The following is a 16958-nucleotide window of genomic DNA, read 5'->3' as shown; positions in this document are numbered from 1 at the left end:
TCGGGTTACAGTCCCCAGCAGGGCAGACGCTTCAGGGGAGTAGTGCCAAGGCAATAGACAGCTGCGTCAGGTTACCTTGGAGGCATAAAGATAATGTAGCCTGTTAGCGCCCGCCATAAAGCGTCAGCCTGTGTATCAATAACATCATAACAGCCGCAAACCCTTCTACAGTTTCCCCCTTCAAATATTTATTCCCCCAAACAAAACAGAAACCGCCCAGTTATCTACTGCAAACGAAGACCCCTGTGAGAGGCCACAACCCTGGCCCCTGCTTCATTATTAAAATAGAAGGCACGCTGGGTATTTAATCCAGAGAGATCCACGTTTATACCTAAGGTCGTGAAGACTTTTCTGGATCATTCCCGAACCTTCCCCCAGTACAGTAGCCTGGCTTCAGGGTCCATGTTGGATCTGGTAACTATATGTGAGTGAGTGTTTCCTTATCAATTTCCTAATTGTATTTTTAAACAAGACAAAAAAAAAAAAAACCCACACTAACAATTAAAATTTTGTAGTGGGCTATGCTACTTGAAGACACTGTGTATGTGCAGAGTGATATTCAATTGGGCATTATGTGTTGCCCAATTTTTAAAAATCAGTTTCTATTCATATAGACCCTTGTACTTTTCAAACCATTTGTATGGGAATGGGACTGAGTGTGGTAGCGGATGCCTCTAATCCCAGAACTCAGGAGACAGAGGCAGGAGAATCACCCCAAGTTTAAGGCCAAACTGGCCTACAGAGCAAATTCTAGGCCGACTACAGTGACTTTTTTTTTATTCGATATATTTTTTATTTACACTTCAAATTATTTCCCCCTTTCTGGCTTCCCACTCCCTGAAAGTCCCATAAGCCCTCTTCCCTCCCCGTATTCCCCCATCTACCCCTTCCCACTTCCCTGTTCTGGTATTCCCCTATACTGCTACACTGAGTCTTTCCAGAACCAGGGCCACTCCTCCATTCTTCTGGGACATCATTTGATGTGTGGATTATGTTTTTGGTATTCCAATTTTCTAGGCTAATATCCACATATTAGTGAGTGCATACCATGATTGATCTTTTGAGAATGGGTTACCTCACTTAGTATGATATTTACAGTTACTTAATGAAAGCCTATCTCAAAAATAATTAAATGCTAATCTTAATGGTAAGTTCTAAGAATTTCTTTCTAGCCAAACATCTGCTAGGAATGTTCTAAAACTGAAGGACTATAATGATTTTGCTGTGAATAGAGACTTCTGGATCAAGGTTTCAGGATATATTACCAACTCTAATTTGTTTATTTATTTTTTACTCTTTTATTTAACGTCAAACTATATTTCTCACCTGAGACAGAATATAATAATAATAACAACAACAACAACTCAATTTAAAGGCTCAGAAGCTCTTTTTCTAAAGATTTATTTATGTACTATGTATATTGTGTTCTGCCTGCATGTATGCCTACAGATGGTTATGAGTCACCATGTGGTTGCTGGGAATAGAACTCAGGGCCTGTGGAAGAACAGCCAGAGATCTAACCACTGAGCTATCTCTCCAGCCCCTGCAGCTGAGTCCTTGAAATTTCAACTGACTAAAGGGAGATTATGCCACCAGGAAGGTCTGGATGACAATTCAAAGTGCCTCCTAGACACAGTCTCAAATCCAGACTTTATTTTAGCATCTACCAAAAGTTTGAAATGGAACATGGGAAGATGCCACTTGCAGAAAGGACACCATGTATCACTCCTGCACCAGGTGTCCTGGGAGCCAGTGCTCCTCATTCTCCTGCTAAGACACAAGTGCATAGCCTGACTCTTCCTCCCAAGAGGAGACAGGAAGTCCATGCAGGCCCTCAGCAGTCCCTTCATCCCTGGGGAACCTGGAAATTGTTTCATCTCTCACCTGCCCCTCTGCCACAATCAGTTTGCGCACAATCACTCCATGCTGCCTTCAGAGTTCTTACAGGTAGATGTTTAACAAGGATTTCAAAAGCTTGGCAATAACAGGAAGAAACTGAAGTCAATTCTTAAATCTAGTTTTATTTGTTTGTTCATTCACGTGCAAGGGAAACACTGCCTAAATGGCAGATTCAGGGTTGACAACGCCACTTTCTCTCTTTCATTGTGAGAAGGGGGTCTCTCGGGTACACCAGTCTGGCCTCAAATTCTTGATCATCCTGCTTCCATCTCCCAAGAGCTAAGTCTGCACAGAAGGGTATCCAAATAAGGCAGCACCTGGACTTGGCTCATTTGGAATATGAGCATCTCACTAGAGTAGTTGCTGAGTCTGAACTAGAATACCATCAGAGGACATGAAGCTCAGCAGATTAGCTCATTTAATCCTCACAACCTAGCAGAAAGATACGATTCCCATCCTACCTACCCATTAGCGAACAAGACGTAGAAATTGAAGTAACTTGTCCAAGGTCACTAAACTGAAAAAGAGGAAAGGCAAATCAGAGACCCAGGCAGCCTGGTCCCAGAGTGTGCACTCCTAATTAGTGTGTAATGTTAGCCACACACACACACACCTCTTCTCTCTCTCTCACACACACATACACATACACATACACACCCACACATACACACACACACTCACACACACACCCCTCTTCTCTCTATCTCTCTTACACACACACACAAACACACCTCTTCTCTCTCTCTCTCTCTCACACACACACATACACAAACACACATACACACACACATACACACCCACACATACACACACACTCACACACACACCCCTCTTCTCTCTATCTCTCTTACACACACACACAAACACACCTCTTCTCTCTCTCTCTCTCTCACACACACACACACACACACACACACACTTCAAAGGGAAACTTTCCTATGCTCTTCCATCTTCACCTTACCTCTAAGACTTTATTCCACATATGTGTGTGTATGTGCACACTTGTGTGCAAAGGGAAACACTTTAAGCAAAGTGTAAAGACATAGAATCCAATGCTAATTGGCAGAAGATAAGTTAATATATAAGAAGCCATCTGGGTGGTGGTGGCATATGCCTTTAATCCCAACACTCAGAAGACAGAGGCAGGCAGATCTCTAAGTTTGAGGTCAGCCTGGTCTCCAGAATAAGATTCAGGACATTCAGGACTATACAGAGAAACTGTCTCAAAAAAAAAAAAAAAACCTAACGTGTGTGTGTGTGTGTGTGTGTGTGTGTGTGTGTGGTGTATGTCCATCTGTACAAAAATATTACATAGCAATCAAAAATAAGGATGTAGAAATCTCTGGTATAATGTAATGTACTAATTAAGCTTGTGTATATTCAGACTCTGCTGTGTAAGAACTCAGTACAACCTTATAATGGCATTCTCTTCAGGTTTAAATACACAATACTAAAAAGCATGAGAAGCACTAAAAAGCATTGTCCCAGGGAAAAGTTAATGATCCCTAAAAAAACACACACAGGAGCCAATCTGATGCAAGTCACAGCAGGGTCTTTAATCTATTTGAGCTAGCTCGCCCCCCAATGCACCACCGTCATGCAGGATGGTTTTGTTTGGGGGGGGGAGCTGAATGTCTATCGGGGTAAGGCTTTATAGTAAGCAGGGAATATGTGTGCAAGCATACTAATTGGAAAGCTACTGTGACCTTTAACATAATTGGCTGGTGCTGGGAATCATAACATAAACTTAATTTCTGTTCTCCTCTGCATTGGTGGTCATTAGGCAGGGGGTGGGCTTGTAATCTGGGGTGCAGATTTATTCGGGGAATAACCAGAAGACAATGGTCTTGTAGGAGGTTCGCCTAGAGACTGGAGCTAGGCTCAGGTTTTGTTGGGGGGCAACTTGGAAACTAACGCTAAATACCAGCCTGATAGTTTGTTTTCCTGAGTTCAAACTTAGGTCAGGTTCTCTAAAATGGAGTCTGAATGTAAAAGCTTTGGCATCTCAAAGATGATCATCAATATAACAGAAAACCCAAAAGCCTCCTACAAAAAAAAAACCCATATGTAATATTATTAACGAATGATTATTCAAGAAATAAATCAATTAATGATAATTAATTAAATTAATTTTGTCGCTGTTCAGTTTCATCTCTCTCTTTTCTTGTATTTATAAATCAAGGTGAATTAAAATGGGATTATACTTTTTATTAAGAATATTTTGGCAAACATTCGTGAGAAGATATGAATATATTTTAATTTATTATAGCCTGGATGAATGAAAGTGCTTTCAGGGCCACATGGGAGCCCTTGATCTGGACCCTAAGCAGGAGATCTTTTTTTTTTTTTTTTTTTCTGAGACAGGGTCTCTCTGTGTAGCCCTGACTGTCCTGGAACTCACTCTGTAGACCAGGCTGGCCTCGAACTCAGAAATTCGCCTGCCTCTGTCTCCCAAGTGCTGGGACAGGAGATCTTAAGAGTAGGTCTAAGAAGAGAATTTACTGTTCTAAGTATGAAAGTCAAACTCTTCTAAGTATGCACATCGAAGCTCTGTCTACCTGAAGATAACATATGCCTCCAGTCATGATGGTTCCCGATTGATTTACTGGATTTAAACCAGCACATTTAAAACCTGAGATTCAAATCTAAAAGAAGGAGAAGGAGGAGGGGGAAGAAGGAAGAGGGGGTAAAGGTGGAATATCTGCTGGCACCCTGAAGGGAGAGCCCGCCCAGCTGAACTAACACAGAGCAGAACTTAAGAACTGTGGAAGAAGGCTCCCAACAATGCGTTTGGAGCAAGTGTTTCCGGCAACTATATCTACGGCCAATTTCCCTGTTCACCATGAAAACAAGTCCTTTTCCTCTGCCTCTCCGTGAGCTTTGAGTAGAGGGCTTTTAGACTTGCTACTAAATCCTAAACAACACAGGCTCACTAAAAAAGACTTACTAGGGATGGCAACAGTGCCGTAAAATAAGGGGTGTCACTCTGAGCCATCGTCAGAAGGTCTTAAGATCATTCATTCTCCACAGAGCACTCAGAGTTGATGCACTAACAGTCTGCTCATTTCTGCAAACAACTTATTGAGAGCCCACAATAGGACAAGCAGGATCCCATCTCAGTGCCTCAGCCATCGGGGCATCTTGAGAGGGAGTATGCTGTGAGAGAAACCGGGTGACTCCCAGAAGTGAGAGTGGACTGACCTCACATCCGAAGTCAGGATCCCAGTCCCTAGTTCTACTCTCTCCTGCTAATCACTGTCTTGCCACAATGGCCTTCAGAGGCACTACCCCCTGCTTCAGGAGTCCAAACTATATAACTGCTCCTTCTCCTCCACACTTCAGCTGAAAGAGTAAATTATCCACGATTTTTGAGCAGGCATCGTTGACTAGAAAGGGGACTGCAACTTCCTCCTCCTCCTCCTCCTCCTCCTCCTCCTCTTCCTCCTCCTCCTCCTCCTCCTCCTCCTCCTCCTCTTCCTCTTCCTCCTCCTCCTCCTTCTCTTCCTCCTCCTCCTTCTCCTCTTCCTCCTCCTCCTCCTTCTCCTCTTCCTCCTCCTCCTCCTTCTCCTCTTCCTCCTCCTCCTCCTTCTCCTCTTCCTCCTCCTCCTCCTTCTCCTCTTCCTCCTCCTCCGTGCTTCCTGTGCCATCTCCAAGAGGAATTGACCTTCCTGCCCTCTCAGGGCCATCTAGACTCCTGACCAGGGATAAGACTCTCAACTTTCAGCTGGGTGGTGGTGGCGCACGCCTGTAATCCCAGCACTCTGGGAGGCAGAGGCAGGCAGATTTCTGAGTTCGAGGCCAGCCTGGTCTACAGAGTGAGTTCCAGGACAGCCAGGGCTATACAGAGAATCCCTGCCTCGAAAAAAACAAATCCAAAAAAACCAAAAAAAAAAAAAAAAAAAAACCTCTCAACTCTCCTTCTCCTTTCTTTCTCCTTTCTTGTCATTTCCTGATCCAAGACTGGAATATCCTCTGCCCTAAGAAAGAACTCTCTTTGATACCAAGACTTAAATTATGCCCCATAAGACATGCACAACTGTATTTAGAAGCCCAAGTAAGCTGCTGAGTGTAGGAAAGGCCACCTCCTTCTAAGTGTGAAAGAAGAAAGGATGGCCACCCAGGACAGGAGGACGGCACAAGGGTCAGGGCTCCACAGCTGTAGCTAACGCTTTCATCTCTCTCTCTTTTCGTGTATTTATAAATTTATAAATCAAGCTGAATTAAAATGGGATTATACTTTTTAATAAAAATATTTTGGCAAACATTCATGAAAAGATGTGAAAATATTTTAATTTGTTACAAAATCGGATTTGAGGAATGCTTTTTTTTGTTGTTTAATAAAACTGACCTATCTTTCCATGCTAAAATTCTCTTTACTAGAGCTAAGAGACAGCTCACTCAGTAAAGTGCTTACAATGTGACTGTGAGGATCGGGGTTTGACTACACAGTATCCATGTAAAAGGCTGTGTGCAGTGGAATACACCTGCAATGCCAGAGCCCAGGAAGGCAGAGATGGGAGATTCCTTGGGGCTGACTGGCCGTCCTGTCCAGTCAGTGAACAAGCTTCAGGCAGTGAGAGACCCTGTGTCAAAAGATAAGGTAGAGAGCTGTGAGACTAGGAGAGGGCTCTCTCTCTCTCTCTCTCTCTCTCTCTCTCTCTCTCTGTCTCTCTCTCTCTCTGTCTCTCTCTGTCTCTGTCTCTCTCTCTCTCTCTCTCACACACACACACACACACACACACACACACACACAAACTGGCACTAGCTTAACTCACAAAGGTTTACTTGGAGAGATGATGAGATGATTCAGGAAGTAAATATTTGTTGCATAGACATGAGGACCTGAGTTTGGATCCCCAAGCATCCCACAGAAGCAGGATGCAGTAGTGTGTGCCTGTAACAGGAGCACTGAGGGGTTAGACACAAGTAAATCCCAGGGAGCCTAATAACCAGACAGTCTAGCTGTAATATTAAGTTCCAGTTTCAGTGAGAGCTCTGCTACCAAAAACAAACAAACAAACAAACAAACAACAGGAAGTTATTTGGAGTCTGTATCTGGCCTACACATGCACAGGAAATGCACTTATACACATGCACAGGAAATGCACTTATACACATGCACAGGAAATGCACTTATACACATGCACAGGAAATGCACTTATACACATGCACAGGAAATGCACTTATACACATGCACAGGAAATGCACTTATACACATGCACAGGAAATGCACTTATACACATGCACAGGAAATGCACTTATACACATGCACAGGAAATGCACTTATACACATGCACAGGAAATGCACTTATACACATGCACAGGAAATGCACTTATACACCGGTGTACATGTAAACACGCCCTCTCTGTCTCTCTGTCTCTATCTCTCCCCCTCCCTCAAAGGCTTATTTGTTTTTTCATACCTCCATTCACTATGATTGTTCCAGATACATCTGTTCTGTTCTAGGAAGGACTCAAAGGCACCCATTTGTTTCGTCTTTTAACAGTACTGTCCAAAGGCCAGGCTGTGATGGGACACACCTTTAATCCCAGCACTAGGAAGCAGAGGCAAGAGGATCTCTGTGAGTTCGAGGCCAGCCTGGTCTACAGAGTGAGTTCCAGGACAACCAAGGCTACACAGAGAAACCCTGTCTAGAAAAGAAAAGCACTGTCCAATACATGCCTAACATGGTGCCAAAAATAGCAGACAGGGATGGATGGTCACCTAGGATTCGCCAAAGACTAAGTTTACATGAGCCTTCCATCAGTTCCACTATGAGTTGTGAAGAACATAAACTCACATCTCCCAAACCACTACGGAGGAGTCTGGGGAAATCTGGACCTGTGCACCCTAGAAAATGAAATGCGATGGACACATACCATTGACTTTACCATAAGAAACAAAGTGAGTTTGCTTTAAAAAATGTAAAATTTTTAGTCCTGGATCAATCAGTGGTTACCCAGAACCCCTGGATGCAGGAAGGGACCTAGAAGACTCAAAAAGTTTACCAAAAAAAAATCACCAGAAGATTGTAGGTAGGGCTAATGTAAATGTTTTATATTCATTTGCAAAAACTCACAGAATTATATATATATTAATATTATATATATTATATATTAAAGTATGCATTTTATTTAAAGTATTTTAAGTATTTTAAAGTATTTAAAATGTATACTTTCATAAACCTTGCTTAAAAATTTTTTAAATGTGTTAGTAACTCATGACTTCTCTAAAAAGCAAGAAAATCAAAGATTGTACTATTATAAATAACATTAAAATGTTATCACATGCTTCCCCACGACTCCACCATGGACATCCTGAGGAACAGCCCACTCTTTAGCTTACCCCATTGATATGCATACAGCCATAGCTTCCCATGGCCCTTTATTCCCTCAGTTCTGATTTACATCTTTTTTCCATTTTTACATCTATGTCAAATATATATGTGTGTGTTTATGTTTGCATGTGAACAAGTGAAGTAGAAATTTATGGTTTCTTTGGAGACTCAGTTGTGTGAGATGATGTTTTTCTGGAAGCTGTCTTGTGAAACAGCATGGGATGTTTAGCTGAAGCAGACACTTGAGAGGGTGAGTGATATTTAGAAAGGATGTAAGTATAACTCAACAGACGGTGAATGACAGCTCTTGCATTGGTTTGCCTTGCAACGATTTGTTGTTCTTTGCTGCTCTTCACTAGTCCATGACTTCATAGAGAGAAACGTGCCAAAGAACTTCTCATGGTATTCCAGCTGCTTCTTGCTGCTTCTGAGGACTCACGTTGATTCAGCGGAGCCTTGAGGTTTCTTCTGGATAGAGCCACGTCTAACGATTTGTGTTTGGTGTTTGGCGATTGGACTGGACTGCTGCTACTAATTCATGTTTAGAGTCACCCTCAAAGAACTACTTCTTTTTTTTTTGATTATTGTTTTTTATTCGATATATTTTTATTTACATTTCAAATGATTTCCCCTTTTCTAAAAGAACTACTTCTAAACAGTACTTCCACATGCCTCTTTGTCCTATTAACCATCTTTCTCCCCTACCTTTGGTCAGTGGGCTAGAAGGGAGCTAGAAGTGTTTAAACCTTATTAAAGCAGGTTTTAAAAAATCTAAGTCTACATGTAGGTACACGTGTGGGGATGAGATGAGTGCACTGGTGCACACATGCGTGTCCAGTCCCAAATCAACCTTAACTTCTCTTCTGCCTTCTTTGAGGAAAAATCTTTCAATCAAACCCAGAGTTCGCTGATACAGTATTGTTAGGCTGCTTTCTCTGAGGCTTGGCTGCACATTCCAAAACTGGAATTACAGGCTGGTCACCATACTCAACGGCTTTTACTTACGTTCTAGGGATGTAGCTAACTGTGCGTAAGCTTGTGCAGCAAGGGCTTTAATCACTAACCATCTCCCATGTCCTGCATCCTGCTTTAATCTTGGTTTTATTTTGCTTCTTTCCAGTTCATCGCTCTAGTCAAATAGCTCACTTTTGGTTAGATTCGTCTTCTCTATCACTTCTGCTCTTTAGTTCCCTGATTCTGATTTTTGTCGCTGTGGTTTACACTTTGGGGATTTTTGAAATTTAAATGAATGCATTTTGTATTATAAAAGAAGCCTGTTAATCTATAGGGCCAAGAGGTATAAGGCTGCAGGTGACATATTTGAGTGTCAGGTTGACAAAGGTTGGAGTTATAATGGTTAATCTTGGTTGTCAACTTGATGGGATTGGGAATTTAGAATGGCATTTAAAATAACCTATGAGTTGATCCTATTGGAGAGTTTCCAGATTTGGAAACTCCAATCTGAGGTTGGAAGACCCACTTAACTGTGGGCAACCACATTCCAAGAGATTATCTGGGGTTTGGATTAAAAAGAGAAAATGAGTTTAGCCCCTATATACATCACTCTGACTATGGATATGATGTGGTTAGCCATCATCCCTTCCCTGACATGATAGACTGTGTCTCCTGAACTGTAAGCCAACATTTTAAGTTTCTTTGGTCAAGAGTTTTGTTAGCTGTGAGACAAGTACCTAATACAGGAAGTTTACATATCCTTTTGTTAGTAATTTATAGTCATTTTCACAATGATCAAATCATAAGATTTAGAATCTGTTAGGTTTTTCTCATCTGGTCTGGTTTGTGTTCTGTTTTTGTAAATGCTTTATGTGTGTTTGAGAAAAATGGGTGTTGTTAATGAAATTAGAATCAATATCTCACGAGTGTAAATGATATTCCCCAAAGATGTCTTTGCCCTAATACCTAAAAGCTATGAATATTTTATATAGGACCAAAGCTCTTAGTAGGCTTTATCAATAATTAAGACACCAGGCAGTGGTGGTGCACTGGGAGGCAGAGGCAGGCGGATTTCTGAGTTCAAGGTCAGCCTGGTCTACAGAGTGAGTTCCAGGACAGCCAGGGCTACACAGAGAAACCCTGTCTCGGAAAAAAAAGACTATCAAGAATCTTAAAGTGCACAGGTTATTCTAGGTGAATCATAGATGACACCATAAGCAGCCTTCAGGTGGGAAGGCAAGCGAGATGTGAGCACAGAGAGGTTGCTGGCAATGTGACGGTTGACTAGGGTCGCTGCAAGCTAGGGAAAACCCAGGACCTCTAGCTGGTGAAGGAGGCAAGCCTCCCTCCAAGCTCCCAAAAGAAACAAAGTTGAAATCAAGAGCTTGGCTTTGGGTCCTAGAAAGACAGCTCAGCAGTTAAGAACACTTGACGTTCTTGTAAGGAACCTGTGTTCAGCTCCCAGCATCCACATGGCAACTTCTAACTATCGATAACTCCAGGTCTAAGGGATCTGATGCCCTCTCTGGTCTCTGCAGACATCAGGCATGCACATGGTGCACACACGTGGTGCACACACACATGGTGTACACATGCGTGGCGAACACACACACACACAAAGTACACAAACACTCATACACATGAAATTTTTAAAAATAAATAATTTTCTAAATGCCAGGCTATATCTTCAAAATTCATTTGTATTTTTTCTAGAACTGTGAATAAATAAATCTGTGTTGATTTTAGTCACAGATTTGTAGCAATTTGTTATAGCAACAAGAAAAAATTACTATAGCAGCTACAAGCTTAAATTTCCTGATGGCACAATTCTGATCTATATTTTTACTTACTTTTAATCTGTATATCGATTTCTATGTTGGGATCTAAAAGTCCAAAACAACCCAAGTAGTCACAAGAGCCCAGCAAAGCATGATCTTTATCTCAATTAATCAGCAAAAACTAACCAGTCAGGGACAGCAGCACAGACTCAGGAACTGACTGCATCTCCGAATGCTCACCTTAGTGAGTAGAAGGTAGAACCCAGAGAACCAACTAACCCTATTAAAAGGTGGGGTACAGAGCTAAACAAAGAATTTTCACATGAAGAACTTTGGATGGCTGAGAAGCACCTTAAGAAATGTTCAACATCAGCCGGGTGGTGGTGGTGCACGCCTGTAATCCCAGCACTCTGGGAGGCAGAGGCAGGTGGATTTCTGAGTTCGAGGCCAGCCTGGTCTACAGAGTGAGTTCCAGGATAGCCAGGGCTATACAGAGAAACCCTGTCTCGAAAAAAACCAAATCCAAAAAACAAAAAACAAAAAACAAAAAAAAAAAAAAGAAAGAAAGAAATGTTCGACATCATTAATCATTAGGGAAATGCAAATCAAAACAACCCTGAGATTTCACCTCATACCAGTCAGGATGGCTAAGGTCAAAAACTCAGGAGACAGCAGGTGTTGGCAAGGATGTGGAGAAAGAGGAACACTCCTCCACTGCTGGTGGGATTGCAAGATGGTGCAACCACTTTGGAAATCAGTCTGGCAGTTCCTCAGAAATCTGGGCACGACACTTCTGGAGGACCCTGCTATACCACTCCTGGGCATATTCCCAGAAAATTCCCCAGCATGCAATAAGAACACATGTTCCACTATGTTCATAGCAGCCTTATTTATAATAGCCAGAAGCTGGAAAGAACCCAGGTGTCCCTCAACTGAGGAATGGATACAAAAAATGTGGTATATATGCACAATGGAGGCATCGTGTGCCATCAGGCATTAGAAACAATGAATTCATGAAATTCTTAGACAAATGGATGGAGCTGGAGAACATCATACTAAGTGAGACAACCCAGTCTCAAAAGATCAATCATGGTATGCACTCACTGATAAGTGGATATTAGCCTAGAAACTTTGAATACCCAAGACATAATCCACATATTAAATAATGTCCAAGAAGAATGGAGGACTGGCCCCTGGTTCTGGAAAGACTCAGTGCAGCAGTATAGGGGAATACCAGAACAGGGAAGTGGGAAGGGGTAGATGGGGGAACAGGGGGAGGGAAGAGGGCTTTCGGGAGTGGGGAGCCAGAAAAGGGGAAATCATTTGAAATGTAAATAAAGAATATATCGAATAAAAAAAAAGAAGATGACAAAAATTTCTTGTACTCAGGCTGCTGCTGACCCATCAGAGCTGCAGAGCCGACTCTGGGGCTGAACCACCCTAAGCCAGGACAGTACAGTGTTAAATCCTGAATTCTACAAACATCTGTGCCAATGTTTTCCCATCAATCAGGATTTAGGGATAGGGGACTTCCTTAGGAACATGTCTTCAGTGGTCCACTTATTCCTGTTCCCTTTGGTTGGGTTTTTCAGCTGTGGCAGGGCCACATGCCTGGCATTCATGTCTCCATGATGTCAGCCAGGATGTCACTTCCCATGTGCATGTGTCTCTCTGCCAAACAGGACATCAGTTACCCAGGAAGGTCTTGGGAACATAAACTTTGTTTGACCCCCTACTCAAAATGGAAGTTTTATTCAAAATGGCTTCAGTTTGGTTCCTTCTTACATCTAGAATAACCACATTTAACCCTCCAGATATACTTTTGGCATACATGAATCTACTTATACTCTCTACCACTTCGCATACTTTGAGTATATGCTGTTAGGTATATTTATGTTCTTAATGATACTACATATTTGTCTGTATTTGCTCCAATTATCTGTATATAACAATCTTTGTTCCTTAATACTTTTACCTTTAATATCATAGTAGATACTAACATTGTTTCCAAAGTTAAAAGTATGATGTCTTTGGCTACCTTCACACACCTACACAGCTATGCAATACGTGTGTGTGTGTGTGTGTGTGTGTGTGTGTGTAATTTTATGTACATATACATGAAGAGTTTTGCATATGACTGTGAATGTGTACATGTATCTATATACTTCATAATTGTACCACTGAGAAAACAAACCATAAAACCAGTAACATCTGGTGACAATGAGCACACTGAATTTTCATATCTTAGCTTCTAAATACTGCCCTCCAATGAAATGAAACCAATTTCTTTGGGACAAAAATAGTTTCAGGATAAATTTAGAATCATTTTGCAACAACAGAATGTGACAAAGTACAGGACAATGTGAATGCAGGGAGCTGTGACTTGCTAAGAAAGGGTCTACCACATGAAAGGGCCTACCATGGCCATTCCAGCACAAAATAACAATGATACAAGTAAAACTGAATTGCCAACTATAGTAATAGAACATACAATATAAAATGGGGAAGAGAAACAAGTACTTCTTACAGAGAAATTCAGATTGAGATGGAATTTATAGAAAACCACTATTAGATGCCCATGTCATCTGAGATTTACTTCAAAATAATGGGTTTTAATTCTCCCGAGGGAAAGCTCATCCATGATAGCATTAATATCTTCTGAGGCCATTGGCATCAGGTGATGGATTACACATTACAAGTTTGTGTTAAAGATGACATAACGGGGCTGGAGAGATGACTTGGGATTAAGAATACTTACTGCTTTGGCATCAAGAGTATTTACTGCTTTGGCATCAAGAGTATTTATTGCTTTGGCATCCAACCTGAGTCCAGACCCCAGCACCCACTCCTCATGCCTGACTGTAACTCCAGCTTCATGGGATCCAACACTTATATCTGGATGCTGCATGTACCTGCACTCACACACCCATACCCATATCCAGACGCATATACATATATGTAATTAAAGTAGTGAGGGACTACATATGCATATATAGGCAGAATAAGGAAACTAAACTATAGGCAAAGCATTTTTCCTTTTTTTAAAAAAAGATTTATTTATTGTTATATATAAGTACACTGTAGCTGTCTTCAGACACCCCCAGAAGAGGACATCCGATCCCATTACAGATGGTTGTGAGCCACCACGTGGTTGCTTGGATTTGAACTCAGAACCTTCAGAAGAACAATCGGTGCTCTTAACCGCTGAGCCATCACACCAGCCCCTAGGCAAAGCATTTCTATCCATTGGAAATCCTCAGGGAGGGTGGCTTGAACCCAGGCACACAAAGCTGGACCTTGGGGCTGGGGAGATGGCATTTGCTGTACAAGTGTGAAGACCATGAGAGCCCAGGAATATCTAGATGCAGTGGTGTGTGTCTATAATCCTACCATTTCTAGGACAAGATGGTAGGTAGAGACAGGAGGAGCCCCAGAGCCCATGAGCCACCTAACATTACCAGCAGTGAAGAAGAGACCCTGCTGCAAAACAAGGCGGAAGTTGACTCTGGAGGTTGACTTCTGACCCCCCCACACTCATATGCCATGGCACATGCCTATGCACACATGCACAAATACACACACGTATATTATAAAGAAAGAGAGAGGTGAGAGAGGAGGGTACACAGACAGAGACAGAGAGAAAGCTAGAACTCTGGAAGCAGGCTGCTGACTGACTGGTTGCTGACTGATCTACTGCTGCCCCCCCCCCCATTGCTCAAGTCAAACAAGAAGCCAGATACAGGAGTCCAGTCGGTCAGGAGCCCGCAAAGGTCAGCTTCCTGAGATGTTCAGTGGGGCAGGAAGCACCTAGGACTGCTCCAGAAGGGGGAGCTGCATGGATGACTGCCTGTGTCATGGCAAGATGGCAAGGTTTAATTTCTGTCACATAGGGGAAAAATAAACTAATGAAACTAAGCGTTGCTCTGGTGGGCTGTGTATTCCACCTTAGGCAGGAGCATCTTAAAATCACACAATTTTAAGAATCCGAAACCATGTACTCTCTTGAGTTTTGGCATGTACCATACATACAGATAGAACGGGCTTTGTGTGTTTCATTCATCTATGCAAGAAATTGACTGTTGGTATATTAAGGATATTCACAACTGCATCTGTGGCAATAGCTCAGGGCTTGACCAGAATGCATGAGGTCCTAGGTTCAGTTCCCAGTAGTGCCCAAAAAAATCCAAAACAAAACAAAACGAAAAACGAAAAACAAAACGAAAAAAAAACTAAGAAAAAAGTTTTTTCAGCAACTAAGCTTGAACAAATTTTTTTATGTTTATTCACGGTGAGCCAGAAAATGAAAATATCACTTTGTTATATCTGTTCTCCTTATCCTTTATCTGATGAGATTATTTTGTCTGCAGTGTCCTATACTCCCTGATAATTCAGAGAGGAGAAAATCTGTAGACATCAAAAGCAACTAGAGACTGCACCTGCTGCTTGTACAGAGTAAGAAACCTGGAAAAGCAGCTAGACCGCTCCACAGCCTGCCACCTGCTGGCGGCTATGCGCTATGTGTGATGTGTGCAAACATTCAGGGGGCTAAAAGTCAGAGATCTTGTGTTCTAGTGTCAGCTCTGTCACCAAATGACAAAATGTCCTTGAGCAACTATGTTACTCCTTTGGCTTGCATGTCATTAGAGGAAAAGCAAAATCTCTAAAGCTGTGTCTCTGCTACCAGACATGTCTAAAAACTTTTCTGGTACCAATGAGTTGCATTTTGTTAACACTTAATGAAATGATTTCATTCTAATCATGCATCCTTCAATTGTTGCTGTGTGTGTGTGTGTGTGTGTGTGTGTGTGTGTGTGTGTGTGTAAGTTGTGGAATGCTAATGTATATATCAATTATCAGTTGTTCAATAAGTGACTCAGAGTGGCAGCAGTTCATGCTCTGTGTATCAGCTCATTGATGGATGTCTCATAAGGGGCAGTTCTTAGTGGTCCCATGAGCCTCCCTCTACGCAGGACTAGGGAGATCCTAACTTCCCCTTAGAACACATTGTAACTAATCAGTCAGTCTCACCAAAACTACATTCTTATCACCTTCAACAGCTGAGCTCAGGATGATGACAGAAATCTCCATGTTTGTGTGTGTGTGTGTGTGTGTGTGTGTGTGTGTGTGTGTTTCCCTTCTTTTATCTAAACTAGTTATAACCAGAGACTGCTCTGAAATTTTCAAGACTCAAGCAGCAAGAAGCTAACAGGCCACAAGAGGATGTACCCCACACCTATTTTATTCCCCTTTGTTCCCCTTCACTGTCTCCCAAATTCCTTCTTCACCATCTTCCAGAAAGTAGATGTTCCCATCTGTGCATTGGGAAGGTTATAGTACCAACTTAATAACATTACTTATTAGGTTATGGTAGCAAAGGAGTCAACACAAGACAAAATGCTTTCCTAAGGGGATGCATCAATGACTTTAGGCTAGGTAATGCATGGGGGCTCGGATACTTATATACTTTAGAAGCACAGTATCACTGAAAACACAGGGAAAACTTCTATAGCCTCTGAAGCATTTAGCTTCCTAAAGTAGGTGGTGTTTATACTGAGTCCTAAGTTATAAGTAGGAACAAATTACACAGAAACAGAGGGACACAGGGAGATGGGAAGGGGCACTCTAGGATCTAGAAGCCAAAGGAAGTACAGTTCGCTTAAGACAAACCAATCCTTCACATGACTAAAAGATAGAGAGGTGAGGGATTACACTCCTGGCTGCAAACCTGGGGCAGAGGAGAAAGTGGTCCTTCTCTGCCATGCTAATAAGACAAGCTTCATCCTGAAGGCTCTTGGGAAACACTGGAGAAATGATGCAGCCTGAATACTAGAAGATATTGTGAAGGCCAAGGGCAACATTGCGTGAATGAAGAGTGGCCAGTCTGAACATCTGGTTCCACTGGACAGAGCAGCTTAGAACTGGGTGAATACCCAAGTACTTCTCTCTGAGGTTCTGGTTTCTCTAGATACTCTCCAGCCAGCCATTTACA

This window comes from Apodemus sylvaticus, chromosome 14 (assembly GCF_947179515.1).
Source record: "Apodemus sylvaticus chromosome 14, mApoSyl1.1, whole genome shotgun sequence".
NCBI classification, from domain to species: Eukaryota; Metazoa; Chordata; class Mammalia; order Rodentia; family Muridae; genus Apodemus; species Apodemus sylvaticus.
The sequence above is the reverse complement of the archived record's forward strand: the minus strand, read 5'-3'. Positions refer to the sequence as shown.